Source organism: Adiantum capillus-veneris, chromosome 26 (assembly GCF_014529385.1).
Source record: "Adiantum capillus-veneris isolate H3 chromosome 26, ASM1452938v2, whole genome shotgun sequence".
In the NCBI taxonomy this organism is placed as follows: domain Eukaryota; kingdom Viridiplantae; phylum Streptophyta; class Polypodiopsida; order Polypodiales; family Pteridaceae; genus Adiantum; species Adiantum capillus-veneris.
The window spans coordinates 80,288,057-80,303,753 of record NC_140956.1 but is presented as its reverse complement, the minus strand read 5'-3'; the positions used below and the strand labels follow the sequence as shown (position 1 = coordinate 80,303,753).

General features: G+C 38.5%; 1 pseudogene; it reads right to left on the bottom strand.

Annotated features, from left to right (window-relative positions):
- Positions 1-10,903: 10,903 nt before the first annotated feature.
- Positions 10,904-11,751, bottom strand: LOC147423717 (uncharacterized; annotated as a pseudogene).
- Between the last annotated feature and the right edge of the window lie 3,946 nt (positions 11,752-15,697).

Sequence of the window (15,697 nt, the reverse complement as noted above, 5' to 3'; positions counted from 1 at the left end):
CTACAACCTAGGACACTCACTGGCTTGTTCTCTACAACTTGGAACTCTCATTGAGCCCGTAACATGTTACAGATATTACAATGGCTTGAAATAACTCGAAAAAATTACACTACATGGCCATTTTGGAAAAATGTAAAAAATGTGTAACTCTAATCTTTATTGCTTCTTTGTATTGATCTTCAATGTGCTTCATAAGGCTTGGCCTTGAGCAAATTCTGTTAACTGATGTTAGCTCAATTAAACATTCCCCCCTTCCAATTTTAGTGTCCATCCTCGGGCACTGTTGAAAAGTGTCCGTGGAGGTTGTGGAAGATTCTTGATTGGTTGTTGATGGGCTGATTGTCTTCATTTGTGGTTGAATTTGTTGATGAGATTCATTTTGTTGTAGCATCTTCATTGGTTTGGATTTGTTTCTGATGTGAGATGATGTTGCATTTGTCCGTTGTAGTAGCGTATGGTGAGGCTTTTGTTTATTTACTAAGAGTATGTACAAGGGAAGTAGAATGATGAGGATCTAAATTAGGGTCTATTACCTGGGTAGCCAAAGGGAAAAAACCCAGTGGGAAAAAGGTGCCTTTGGGATACGCTCATTATTAGAGTACTTATTAGCATGGGAAAAATTAATAAAGTACTGAAGGGATTATTTGTTGATGGATATGGAAATAAAAGGGTAGCAAATAGAAGGGTCACAAGGTGGAACATTGGTTCCCGCTCTAGTTTTTTCAAGGTGCATAGGTGGAAGCAAAAAAGAGGGTCTCTAATGATGGGACATCCTATATATGCATACACAAAAATGCATGGGAAACAATATGTTGTGCCAAAAAATATTTTTGAGGGGTTCTTCAAAAAGAAAGTGTACCTATAAAAGCATATGACGTGGCTTTACAAGTTGGCACCCCTTTAGGAAGGGTTTTTGTTGTTGAGGATATGTGCTCTCATCTTATTGTGCACTATGCGTGAATGTTGGACTCTACAACACTCCACCATGATTAAGTTAATAGACTTCGATTCTTATGCTCATCTCATCCAACATGAGTGACACAACTTAGATATCCTCAGCTCTTCTAGCTTGAGCATAAGCCTAACAACTACGACTCTTAGCACATAGTTTATTCTGACTTGAAGCTTTGGGACTGACACTTTGATCATTTATTGGCTCAGCAGCCCGACTCTGACTATGCCAAAGAGTGTTTTTTGCACCCTGGCGACTTGACTTTTTAGATTCTTGAGCTTACTACAAACATTTCACTTGGGAAAAATAAGCTTGAATCTTCAAAAAGAGGATTATTGAAGGACCAAGTTGGCATTGAAGGTTTCTTTTGCCATACCTATTTCATCATCTTTGAATCTGCATTCACGTTGGTTGGGTTGTCCTTCTTTGACTGTGAAGATTCTAACGTATGTTTGATTCTCCAATTAGGCCTGTTGTAAGGAGCCTTTGATGTTGCTTCATAGCTTCTTTGTTGACTTTGTCTGGCTTGAGGCCTTGTTGAAATCTTGAGATCTTCATGCAGTTTTGTCTCAATTGCAGTTGGTCGTTGGTTGATTGGTTACCAAATCCTCATTTAGCTGATCCAAATATAAACTCTAGGGAGCCACCCAGAAAATCAAAGGTATATCATCCTAAGTACTCAAGAAAGAAAAAGAAAGTCAAGCAAGTGTTTGTTCTGAGTAGTTTAGTAAAATTCAGTGATCCTGTGTGGATTGAAGACAACACATCAGAATAAAAAGACAAACACATGGGATGGATAGCATCATAATGGAGCTTAAAAGAACATGAGTACTATAGAGGTAACTGACCAAGAAAGAAGGCCCACTAAGTATCAACCTCGACAATACCTTAGGATACCTAAGAAGCAAGTCTACAACAGATGGCATCAAATGCTAAAGGCTACCACAATTCTCAAGAGGATACAAAACAAAGACGGATCTCAAAGAATCTTCCTCTTGCACAAAGGTTTCACACATTCATTTGACTTGAAGTTTTGAAAGCTTGACTTTCTTGAAGAAGCTGATCCATAAGGGTTATTTGATGTAGAGGCATATGATGTCACACCTTTCGTGGTAGTTCGTGGAAGGTCCACGTTAGCGTTACCTTTTTCTGCAATATTTGCCTTTAAGTCATGTGACTTTTGTAACTCTGAGTCTAGCATTAATGGTACTTGTAACTGTTGCTTGCCACTTCTTGGGAAAGAGAGGATCAAAATTGTATCCTCGCTGTAGGCCTTGTGTTGGTCTAACCATTGATGTCCAAGGATGACATTTGCAAGCATTTCTCTTGAATGCTTTACTTGGAACTTTACCTGCTCTTCATGATTTTTGGTTGCTAAGTGTAACAACCATTTCTTCTTGATTTGTAACCTTACTTAGCATTGCTTTATCGTCTTGTTTGCATGGAGTAATCTCAAGGATCCTTTGGATGTTCTCTGAAACCATATTGCAATTTGCTTCTTTGTCCACTAGAGCATTGCATTGGACACTTGCTCCATTTGCACTACTAATGACTATATCTATTCTCATTGGTGGTTCTTTTGAAGATCCTTGTTTTACTTTTGCCATGGTCTCATCTTGATCTAGCCTAGTATGTATGGAAGGTGACTTGAGACTCTATTTTCCACTCTGACTTACATGAGTTGATTCAGCTAGCAATGAGTGATTGATCTTTGGACTTCCTATTGCTTCCTGGTTGTTTGCAACCTTGTTCTTCTTTACTTGTTGTCTTGATTGTATTTCCATGTCATTAATATTTGTGGTTGTTGTTTGCTCTATTGGGATTTGCACTTGCTATTGCTTGATTTGCTTTAAGTTCTTTTGAGGCTATCTTGGTTGGAGATGAATCATCTTTAATAAACTCTGCTTTGGCATTGGTCTCCCTTTGAGTTTTACTCGAGGACTTTGTGTTGTTGTTTGTCGGTGATCAGTCTTGGTTGTCTTTGAAGACTTCATCTTGTTTGAACTTCGTATCTCTAAAACCTTCTAGGCCATTGGTATTCCCAATATGATGTCGTCTGGTACATCTTTTGCTGTTACCACATGAAATTGAGCTATGAGGATTTGTGAACCTACTTGAGTGGTGGTGGAAATGATTCCCTAGCATTTTGCTCTTTTGTCTCTAGATGTGCTATTGAACTCAGGATCATCTTCCAGCTGTGGTTGGCCACATTTTTCCAAGTGCAAAAAGACATGAGATTCTTGTTTAGCTAAAAATCTAGCTTTACTTCACTTGAGAGATTTTTTTCATGTTCACCAATAATGTTGCACTTGATCTTCTCAGGATTTGTGTCTGAATTGACTGACCTTCCTCTAGTTCTGTCCTTGGGTTGAACTTTTTTTGCATCTTCTTTTATTTGACCACCTACTTCAATTGATGTTGCCTAGTTTGGTTGTACTGTTGCACCTTTTGCTTGCAATTGTTGAGCATTGTCTGCTTGCATCTGGCTAACCTTTGATCTTAAGAGATCCGCTGTACTTTTTGGTAGATCTATCTCTTTGGAGGAGATTTTGGTGGTGACCTTTGTGTAGCCTTTTGAGCTTTGGCTTCCATTGACTTTGACATATCTATCACCTGTTCTGGCAACTTGAGGCTTTGCATCATCTTGAGATAATCTTTGGCTTTAGGTTTAGCATCCGTAGGGGTTTGTACAAGGTCATGAACATGCTGGTATTTGTTGCCATTTGCATCTCGACACGCACATGTGAGGTTGGTCACATGCAATTGTTTAAACACTATTGGATTGTCAGCTTTTGACTTTGATTTGTGGAGATCAGTTGAAACTTATGTCCATGATTATCTTCATAGAAGCATTTGTCATCAGATTCTGATGGAATCTGGGTCAACTAGAAACATCCAACAACCATATGGTCTTTCAATGGTTTCTCCTTTGAAGGGGTTTGGCTAGAAGTTCTAGGGCTTCTAATTGGTGTAGCATTTCCTAGCACATGAGCTGAGTTTGATGAATTTATAGCTCCCCCCTTCCTAGGGTGATCACCAAAGCTTTCTCTATGTGCTATGCTAAAACTGTTTGGCTCTGGTTTGATCTCACCTTTTGGAATTGTGAAGGTACACTGTGGGTAGCACAATTGATGTTTGGTATATGTAAACCTTTTGCATAATTTCCTATGTATCTCCATGAAACATGACATATGATTGCCCAAGTCAAGCTATAGATAGCACTATCTTCACCTTGATATTGTCTATCCCATGGGTCTCCTATGATGTGAGCTTCTGTGTTTTTAGGACCCAAGGCATCATAGATTTTAGACTCTCTTCTATATCTACAACTGTTCTGGTTGGAGTATATGCTCGTTTGGTCACAACATCGAAGCTTGATTTTCATTGGAGGAGAGTTTGGCTCTAAACATATTTTTTGGGTTTCCTTTGAAATGAACCATCCTTCTTGATCTATCACTAGGCATAATTCTATGAGCTCAAACACTTGCTGATCCTTTTTGTATAGTTGTCCTTTTTTATCTACATAATGTGCATATGAATTATGTGTACCATACAATTCTAACATCATCCGCTTGATGTGTTCCTCATACTTGTGAATGATTGCACACTAGTGGTAGTGAATACAGAATCGCTTGCAAACCTAACACTCTTTTCAACCTTTGGTGATAGCTGGACACTTTGACCAAATTCAAGTGGGAATTTGTTGTTCAAAGGATGAATTTTAAGCTTTTTAAGTGCCTGTGCATCTTTATGCTGATTTTGAACTTGTTGTGCTTTTACTGGTGCTTCTAATGGTAATGTAGAATCATGCGATTGCACCAAAAATGATAAGTTAGATGCACTTACATCGAAATTAGCATTTGCAATTTGCTCCATGCTTTGCTTTGCAGTTCCTATGTCCCTGTTGTCTGGATTTCTTAGACAATCTTCTGGAAAATGTCCACCTTTTCTTCCGCAATCTGAGTAATACACCATTACGGGTGGTATGTCAATTGGCTCTTCTATCTCAAGCTCTTGCTGAGAAGTTTCTACTTCTGTGTTGACCAAATTGTTAGTATCTTCTTTTAGAAAACTTATCAGCAGGCCGTAGATTGCTCCATCTTGACCTTTATACTGTCTTTGACTCGGTTTTCCGATTAGTCTGGCTTCTATTGGTTGATCTATTGGGTCTTCCATTTTTGGCTCTCGACTGTAGATCCGATCACTGTAATCCATGTACAACGACCCTGATTGCATATGTACCAACTGTATGGTTTACTGGCTTGTGCAAATACATGGAAAAACACTTGGATCAATTATTATTCATCTTTGAGCTTGCAATACCTGGCTCCATTGAAGTCTGTGAACATCTGGGAGTTCTTTGGATATGGCATTACTCTGTTCAATAGGATCTTGGCTCCTGTGTTGCTTTTGCTACTCATTAAATACCTATGGCCTTTTGAATCCGTATACAAAACTTTATCTCCACTATAGCCATATAGTTGTAAAATTTGCTCTGTTGCATTTGTGCTAGTGCTACTGCTGCTACTGGTTAGCTTTGGTTCTCATGCACTCAAACTCTCGGCTTGACTTGAATCCATGATATGCTTAATCTGTAGAAACTATCTCTAGGTATTTGGATGCTACATTGACATATTTCTCATGCTCTAGCTTGACAAAACTGCTTGTGTCAACACACTTTTGCAGTGGACTGCTCTTTTATCTCCAAAAAGTTAATTAACTCTAGTATGAACGTGTCAGACTCGATTGCGATCTTTGAAACGATGAAAATCTGGGCTCTGAATAGCCTAATCTGCAATCCAATGTGATTTGTGCTCCTGTTCGTCTAATTCTTGGCCCAATCTGCAAGGCAATGGATTGCCTTGCCAATTTGTGGCATGCACTATGACTTCTAGTTTCTTGAATGAATTGTGGCAACACTATCCACAATCAGCTAGAACAATGATATTCTTGGCCAAATTGATTAAGTCCCAATTTCCAAGGGCTTTCCCTGATTCTAGGTTACAATCTAGACTTCGGCAAGACTTACGATTCGAACTTTTGCCAACTTTTACCAAAATCTGCTAATCTCAGTCCCGATTCGCAATTTCGGCGGGCGAACTCTGTCCTAACGGCCAAATTTTACTCAAATTCAATTTTGTAATGAGCTTCATGTGAACGTATCTTTGTCGGTCGACCCTTGACACAGGTTTCATTTTTCGACTTTGTGCAATTTCGTTTTTGCTCTTTTCGACAATTTTTGAATATTTTCTGCAGCTCATGGCTTCAATTTGACTGTTTTTGCACTTTTTGGTTTTTTGACTCTTTTGGCATTTTCTACTTGACTCATTCGCTTCGTTTTTCACATTTTATTTTTGTGTGACTTTGTCTGCTCGTCTTGTCATTGTTTGCCTGCGCTGCATGACTCTCTCAACGTCGCTTTGCCTTTTTTTTTTTTGACGACTCCTCTTTTATTTTTATTATTTCTTTGTGAAATTTATGATTTTCCTTTTTTATATTTTTCTTGATTTTTTTTGAATTTTTTTATTTTTTCGTCGAGTTCGCTCGTTCGTCAAAATTTTTCCTGAGCATATGCCAAAGTTCTTAATCGACCGTTGACGCTCATCAAAACCATTTTTCTTTTGAATTTTTATTTTTTAAATGCCCAAAAATGCCAAAATTAGGCCGAACTTAGCTGAAAACGCTATAAATCACACTGAATTTCAAAAACTTGCCAAAAAGCTCCAAGAAATTTTGGGAAAATTCAATAAATCTTAGAAGATCATCTACATTAACAATCAAACACTTTTAACACGCATAAGCACACCAAAAATAGCAGTTTTTGCAAAATGCTAATTACAATAAAATCAACAATCGATCCCCAAAAATAGCAAAATGCTCAAAACTCAACCAAGGAGGACACAAATGCGCTCAAATGATGCCATAGATACGCATATATAAGAGCTCATCAAGAACGTAACTTATCAAATTTTCACGGAATTAATAAAAAACTAATGAAAAAATTAGCAAAAAATTACAAAAATTATCCAAAAATATGAAATTTAAAAAAAAACATTTGCACACATGGGGGATTAATGCAGCCAAATCAAATCACAATAATCACATTGATTCAATTGCTAATTAATTTTGTCAATAAAATTCAAAACTAAGCAATTAAACCGGCAATTTTTGGTCAAAAATTGACACAATCTAAGTGTGTAAATCTCTGTTTTGAGCTAAAAAATACAACAATTAATCTTATACACTTCAAACTTGCAATCAAACATCGGATTAATCATGCACCTTGAGAACTTTTTAGACACACACACACACACACACACACACACAAATATTGACAGTTTTTACCAATTTTTAGGTGCACACACACAAGGGTTAATCTTGTCAAATTCACAAATTGAATTCACAAATCTCTATTTGGGCATGGCCACATCACAAATCAATCATCAAATTAGAAAAATTGTCATGCGCACATTGATTAGGTCTCCCCAATCTCAAAAAAATAAAACTTCTTTCAAAACATATTAAGTGCATAAGTGAAGGGTGAGCTTAGGAAATGAAAAGATAGGTGAAAGTAAAAAGTCAAAAGACAAATGAAGGTGGAAAGTCAAAAGACAAATGAAGGCGAAAAGTCAAAAGACCTTTTGTGCCCATATAACTAGGTGTTTTTCTTCTCTTTCATTTTTACTTAAGCGTTTTCTTCGCTTCTCTTTGGCGTTTTCTTTCCTCTCTCTCTCTCTCTCTCAATGTTGTATCCATCCTTTCAAGATAATATTGTTGCAAATCTACGTGTTTTGTCATTGCGTGTTGTCATGTGCTATAAACTAATACATCGTTTTTCTTGTTGTTGAGAAGAATCTTTGAATTATGAATACCTTTTAATTTTTTTGAAGCCATTAGGAATACCTTTTGATGTTTAGGTGCACATACAAGGGCAAAATAGTGCACACACACTTAAAATTAGGCATACACACACTCAATTAGAACGCACACACATTTGATTTTAGTGCACACACTTGCAATTGATCATTCAAGCATGCAACTAGGAAAATTCACAGTGTACATTAGCACATGAAACCATCAATTTGCACATTCAATTCTATGAAAATTTCGGCATTACGACGGCATGCAAATGTGCAAAATCAAAAGTTCCCAATCACAAATTTGACAATGGCGAAGTATACCGCACAAGATTTGAGTCCAATAGTACTATCCAACCGTCGATTACACAATGTGTAGGTCACTTCCATCGATGCTCAAAAGCCCTAATCTCGCATTCCAAAATCAGCAAATTGTTAAAGCGATTAGCACAAACCTGCATTACTAGAATGCAATTCAAGCCTTTGATTAGGCAAATAAGCATAAGCACAAAATGATAGTCCAATTGGTAAAAAAAATAGTGTGTAAGCTAGCAAAAATTATTGAAATTAGTAAGGGGTTAGTGTGAAATTAGAGTGTGTAGACACACAATTAGCAAGATATGGTGACAAATTAGGGGGAATCGAGCACAATGCTTCATGCACACACATCCAAAATCCACAAAACTATAAACACACAAGTTAAATTAGTGAGGAAACCATTCGATTATGCCACACCTACACTAGCGTAGGCCATCATTCCCCGACAATGACGCCAAATGTTGGGGGACCATCGTAGCATAGCTCCAATGACTAACAATAATTGTCAATCCGGAGGGATGAGCTACCCGGCTAAGATATGGAAACACTCACCGAATAGTGAGCTAATCATGGAAACACAAATGGCAACTATGAAGTGGGCTTCTTGGCATATGGACAAGCGAAGCCACGGTGTCTGGCAATTTCCACATCCACTTCTCTTCACCTCAAATCAACCTAATCATACACACTAATGATTGCAAGACGCACACATCACTAATTCTATCATGCAACACACTAACCACAAGCACACACACATATATCTATTGAGCATCCGCACTCCAATCAAATCTACATGCACACACAAAGATTAGAGGGCAATCACACAAGATTAGAGATGATTAATCACTAATTAGTTATAATCTAGCTAATCAAATCATCATCAACAATCATAAGAAGTATGAGAGAGGCACAGTGAAAGAGAATTAAGCTTTGACTAGTGTTAATCAAGTCACACAAGCAATGAGAAGCTCAAGGACTCCATAGCCACACACCTCATGAGATCTCAACAAAGAGTGGTCTCAACAAATGAGACTGAGAACCCTAATTTCTTTTACACATTGCCTTATATATCTAGGGTAAAAATATGCATGGTCTAGGTGTCCAAGGCCTTTAGGGCTCCACATCTTACTGAATCTGCAACCTAGGCACACTAACTGACCTGTTCTTTGCAGCTTGGAACTCTCATTGAGCCCGTAACACGTTACAAATATTACAATGGCTTGAAATAACTTGAGAAATTACAATACATGGCCATTTTGAGAAAATGTAAAAAATGTGTAACTCCAATATTTACTGCGTCTTCATATTGATCTTTGATGTGCTTCATAAGGCTTGGCATTTAACAGCTTCTACTAACTGATGTCGGCTCAATTAACACCCCCAACAATCCTAAGTGTGTTCACATACATCACTGCCATATATATGGTAACAAATGGGGGCTTCAATACACTTATATACTACCCAATAGGAATTGCCTACCTACCTAGAATCATGGGGGACTTGGGTGCACTTATATACTACCCACTAGAAATAGCCCTATCTAGAATCATATCAAATATGCAAAATAAATACATAAAAGATAAAATAATAACTAGGATCACATTGGAAATTCACTTGAGATGCATAAAATTTAACACCTTCTCAATAGATCATAATGGATATATGTAGGAAGACCAAGGCGATGAAGAAAGATACCATAGCCACCCCAAAAGCGGATCCTTCCACTGGACACACCTTGGATTTGCAACCATCTTTTAGGATTAATGAGGTACTAAATAGCGATTAGATTAGTGAATTTAATGGAGAGAGATAAAACATACACAAGAGATTATATATATATATATATATATAGAAAAACTTACCAAAATACCCCTCTAATTTGTGGAAATTCCCAAAATACCCCTCAGATTTCAAAAATTCCTAAAATACCCCCAATATTTTGTCCTTCAAATTTTCTAAAATTCACAAAATACCCTTGGTTGTGAGATTAAATTTCTCCAAAGATTAAAAAATTGTAGCTTTTCATAAGAAGAGTGATTGCTTATCAATACAAGATGCTAAAACTAGAATATATTGAGTTGGCAATGTAGGATTTAGAGATGAATTCCTTCATTAATTTTAGACATAATTGCCTTTTTTTGCAAGTAATTTGTGAACAATTACATGTTGAGCACCAAAAACAAATGTCAACTGTAAAAGGAATAAAGATTAGAAAATCTTAAGCAATCCAACCAAAATAGATACAAGGGTATTTTGGGAATTTTTGAAATTTGAGAAATATTTTTATAATTTTTCCATAAAGAGTAGAACCCAAATGAGCGTGCTTTGCCTTTGAGCAAGCATCTCCTTATATAATCATGTAAGGGGTTACATGCCAAGATGATCTACACTAAGAACTCAACTAGTCCTCCCACACTAAGTGGTCGGACACTACCGACACGTCCACACACCACATCTCCCTCCTTAGGGAGAAAAAGATGGACATATTTTTACAATTTTGGGCTAAGAATAAACTCGACGAGAGGGATCGACTCCGATGCTTCATCTGAGGGGAGTGATCAATCAATAGCTAAGGGGCTAGAGACTGAACTTGGGGGCTAAACTCAACATCATGCCGATCATCATCAAGGCATGGAACTCGTACATCTCGCTTATGCAAACACTAGGTCACTATCCCAATGAAATGGACAAGACAAGGAAGGATTGACTGAGGATTGGGTGCGAAATTTTTGCGACATGCATCCCTTCCCGAAGGAGCTTGGTGTGATGGTAACGGTTATTCAACAAAAACTAGATTACGAAAGGAACCAAAGATGAAAAGACTACCACTAAACACAATGAAAAGTTGAGCTTCACGATTGAAGCTCTGCTTCATGACCATCAAGACTAGAAGATCAGGTACCTCTGCAACAATCAAGGTGCAGCAACTCCCATCTTTTTGAGCATGCTCAAAACAAGAATATTTGAAAACCATCTGCAAATTGCAAAATATCCCAAGAGAATCGGTTGTGTAGAGCACATTCATTGTACGTTGTCGCAGGAAACACTCACCAAAATCCAAATGCATTAACAAGCTAGCCACTGCTTTCATGGGACTTTCTTGCAGGCGTGTTCCCGAAATCCATGAGAGAGGGTTCTTGCAATAAGAGGGGCTGAACAAGAGCGGGATGTGTTGAAGGGCAATATAAAGGTATGTAGCTATTTCGGGCCTGCATATTTGGGGTGAAAGGTTGAGCGACCTTCTTTGCGCACATGGCATCCTCAGCATCACTAGGCCGGCCCACTCGTAGACCAGATTGAAAATCTGCAAAATAGCTGGGGTGGGAAAGGCGAGGCTCATAGGAACGTGTAGGCGCACAACAGTCATAGAGGGTAAGCCCACTTCACATATGATCACAGACGTGCCAGCTACTCATATTGGGAGCAAGCACAAGTGCTCTTACTACTATGATAACGACATCTAGCTGCTCCACGTCTGCTGCTGTAGCCTTTATGCATAGCGTGACTTACATAAAACCCAATTGCTATCGTAGCTGGGGCTCGTGCCGTCGTAGCTGGAGTTGCAAGTGAGGCTGAGTGCATGGCACGTTGGGACTGGGATTCTGCGTCCTTGAAAGCGTCCATGGTAGAACATGCCTTGCAAAGGGGGCAGTTGTGGGTTGGCATGCTGAAGAGCGGAGATTGATTTTAAAGGTGGTTGAACAATCTTGGCAAGAAGCGCAGATAGGCTCTACAAGAAATGCAAAAATATCCACCCTACAACAATGTATGGGACTGTTGACTACTCTTGTAAAATATCTGGACATCGCCTGCCAGTGGTGATGTCAGTAGCGTGCATCAATGGAAGTGAATAGCAAGAAAAGCATAGCGTAATCGGCATTGCATGAGGGCAGAGTGCAACTAGCCTACATAAAAGGGAAACGCCATGGGTACACAAAGGGAAACCAAGAAAACTTTGAGTAACTACCCACCCAGCAAGAAACTGCCCGCCGCCTCCACCAATGTGGTGTGCTCACATGTGGACAAGAGTAGAACCCAAATGAGTGTGCTTTGCCTCTGAGCTAGCATCTCCTTATATAATCATGTAAGGGGTTGCATGCCAAGATGATCTACACCAAGAGCTCAAATAGTCCTCCCACACTAAGTGGTCGTACTTGACACGTCCACACACCACAATATATATATATATATATATATATATATATATATATAGAGAGAGAGAGAGAGAGAGAGAGAGAGAGAGAGAGATACTTGGTTCACCCAAGTGTGGGCTACGTCCATAGGAATGCAACCACTCAATGGATTTACACTCACTACAACACATCGCGCAAAAGTTGACATTTATATGAAAGCAAATAAACGAGGTCTAAAATTTTTAGACGTCGGTATAAATATCGGGATTGAGTATTACGGGTTGTCGGACTAATTGGCCCTACAAAATGTATGCCCCACTTTTCAAATGGTTGGGTCACCCAATTAATATGTAGAGGCATCTTATCTCTTCTTTGTAGTTTTGCATAATGTTGGCATTCATTACATTCTTTCGTAAAGAGTGGTGCATCCTTAAATAAAGTGGGCCACCAATAGCCTGATTGTTATACCTTTCTAACAATTAATTCTCCTAAAAGGTGACCACCAGCTATGTCCGTGTGTGCTTCTTGCAAAATGTACAAATATTCATCCCCACGGTGGGCACAACGTTTAAGAATTTTATCTTTTCCTTGCTTATAGAGAGTTTCGGCAATCAAGCAATAAGGTTCGCATTCCTAGATTAACCTTCGAGCTAAATCCTTTTGAAGCTCTTTGGGGGGGAACCCATTAATTAAAAATTTGATAATCTTTTCACTCCGTTCAGGTGGGTGTGCAAGAAAAATGATCTGCCATAACATGTTTCTTGCCAGGTCTTACAACAATAGTGAAATCAAACTTGACCAGAATTAACAAACATCGCGTAATTCTTCCCGTGGAGCATGGCTTGTTTACTAGATACAACAACACTTGATGATCTACGTAAAACACAAACTTGGTAGCAAGAAGGTAATATTAAATATTCTTTACAACATAAATCATAGCTAAACCTCTCGCTTTGTAGTGGTGTGGTTCATCTCGACATCATTTAATTAGCGACTTGCAAAGCTAATAAGGTAGTATAATTTATGTTCTCCTGGTTGAGTTAAAACACACCCAATAGCAAAGTTTGATGCATCGATATTCACATGAAAAATCACATTCCAGTCGGGCACTCGTATGATTGGGTCACTTGTCAGGGCCTTTTTTAATAACTCATAAGCATGGTCACACTCCTCGGTCCAGAGAAACTCGATAAGAAGCTTGTACAATGGACAAACTATCTCAACGAATCTTAAAATAAACCGCAGCTAATAACCAACATGGCCCATGAATCTTTGAACTCCCTTATAGTTTGTAGGTGGTGGCAAATTGACAATGGCTTAAATTTTGCTTTCGTTTGTGAAAATCCCATTCTTGGACACTATATGCCCTAAAATGACTCCATGCTTAGCGTAGAATTGGGATTTGAAAGGGTTCAATGAAATGCGATACAATCTGCACCTTTCAAACACTTTTTGTAAACTTGATAGATGCTTCTCCCAAGAGGAATAAGCACAAAGGTTGTCTAAGAAATCTCCCTTAAATATTCTTTGAAAACTTAATAGATGCTTCTCCCAAGAGGAATAAACACAAAGGTTGTCTAGGAAATCTTCACAAAACTCCCTTAAATATTCTTTGAACGCAATGTTTATTAACCGTTGGAATGTAGCAAGGGCATTTGTCAAGCCAAAGGGTATAATACAAAATGCAAACACTCCAAATTCGGTTATAAAAACAATTTTAGCTTGGTCCTCTAGTGCAATCGTGATTTGATTATAACCCGAGTATCCATCTGAAAAGCTATAAGCTCCCTTTCTTGAAACTCTTTCAAGCACATGTTCCGAATATGGCAAGGGATAATGGTCTCTCCTAGTGGCCGCATTAACCTTCTTGAGGTCCACATACACTCTAAGTTTCCCATTCTATTTGGCACAATGACTATTAGAGAAACCCATTCTGAGTGCTCAATAGGGTATATAAATCCACATTGGATAAGTTTTTCAATCTCTTCTTGAACAACCTTTGCATACTTAGGATTCATTGGTAGGATCGTTGATGGACTGGTTTAGCAATGCAAATCATGGGAATTGTGTGTTGCACCACAAAAGGTGGAACACCCTTCTTATCATGATATGTCCAAGCAAATATATCCTTGAATTATTCGAGAAGCTCTTTAAGTACAGTCTCTTCAGTCTCAAAAAGGTCTTTGGCAATGAAAATAGGTTTGGACTCCTCACCAAGGTCCACTAATTCTATTTCCTTAGCTATCACCAGACCATCATAAAATCCATTACTTCCATTGGTAGGTGTTCTTTGGGCCTTCATGTACACAACCTTACGCTCCTCCGTGGTGTAGGATTTGAAATGCTCAGATCGTCCAAGGTGTAAGTCTGTGGGATCTGGTTCTGCCATGGACTATGATTTCACTTTTGCTTCCCTTTGTTGTTGAGCTAAGTCCCGATTTTGGCCTCTCCTTACAATACAACTTAGCTTTGGCTTCTTTACAATCTCTGCAACATCAAACGGTTGTGGGCTACACCACATGACACTCTCAAGGTATTTGCCCCAATTATCTACCAACTTTCAATGAGCATCACATGCCCCCACATAACCAAGCCATTCTATGGTGGACTTATTTTCTTTTATCCTGGCATGTACATTTGCTCAATATCATCACCTCTTATATCTCTTACTCCTCTTGTCTAATTTTTTATTTTGGGTTGCTATTGGCGTGGAATCACTGGATTTGTCTTCACTTGTGTCCTCGTCAGTCTAGGATACATTGTCATATGATGTGGTACTTGGCCTTGAGGGTTTTGTTTCTTGACTTGAGTTAATATGCAGGTCAAATTCCCTTTCAAGCTCAAAATCAATTTTTGCCAGTGATTCAGTCTCTGAGGCACTAGTAGCTTGGATGTTAATTAGGGCTTCACACTTTGTATCCTTAGAAGACATATGCATTGCACTTAACATATTCATTGGTGCAACCTGCAATATTTCTTTACTTTCATGTGTTACCGGAGTTGCTCCTTTATTTCCCCAAGTATCTATGGTTTTTGCGAGGTGTACCCAATCAACATTGACCGACTCAGCCCATTCTAGGCAGGACATTCATATAAGGAGAGTCTCCCCCAATATCCGTATCCTTTTTACGTGTGTAATAATACTTCAATGGAGCTGAGTGAATTGTGGTGTTTGATTGATTGTCAATTATGAACTGCTCCCTAAAGGGTGACAATAGATCCATTGACCATTTTTACCACTACATTCGTGACTTCAAGATGAGGTCTTCTCATAAATTCCCAATAGCTTTTTGTTACAATGCCCACCATCAAGGATTCTCTTCACAGTTAATCCTTTAGTAGTGATTGGTGGATTGCATTAGATTCATCGCCTTCAAAGTATTGCCCCAACTTATTAACATGTATTTCAATAATTGAGCTTTCATCTAGTTTGGGTT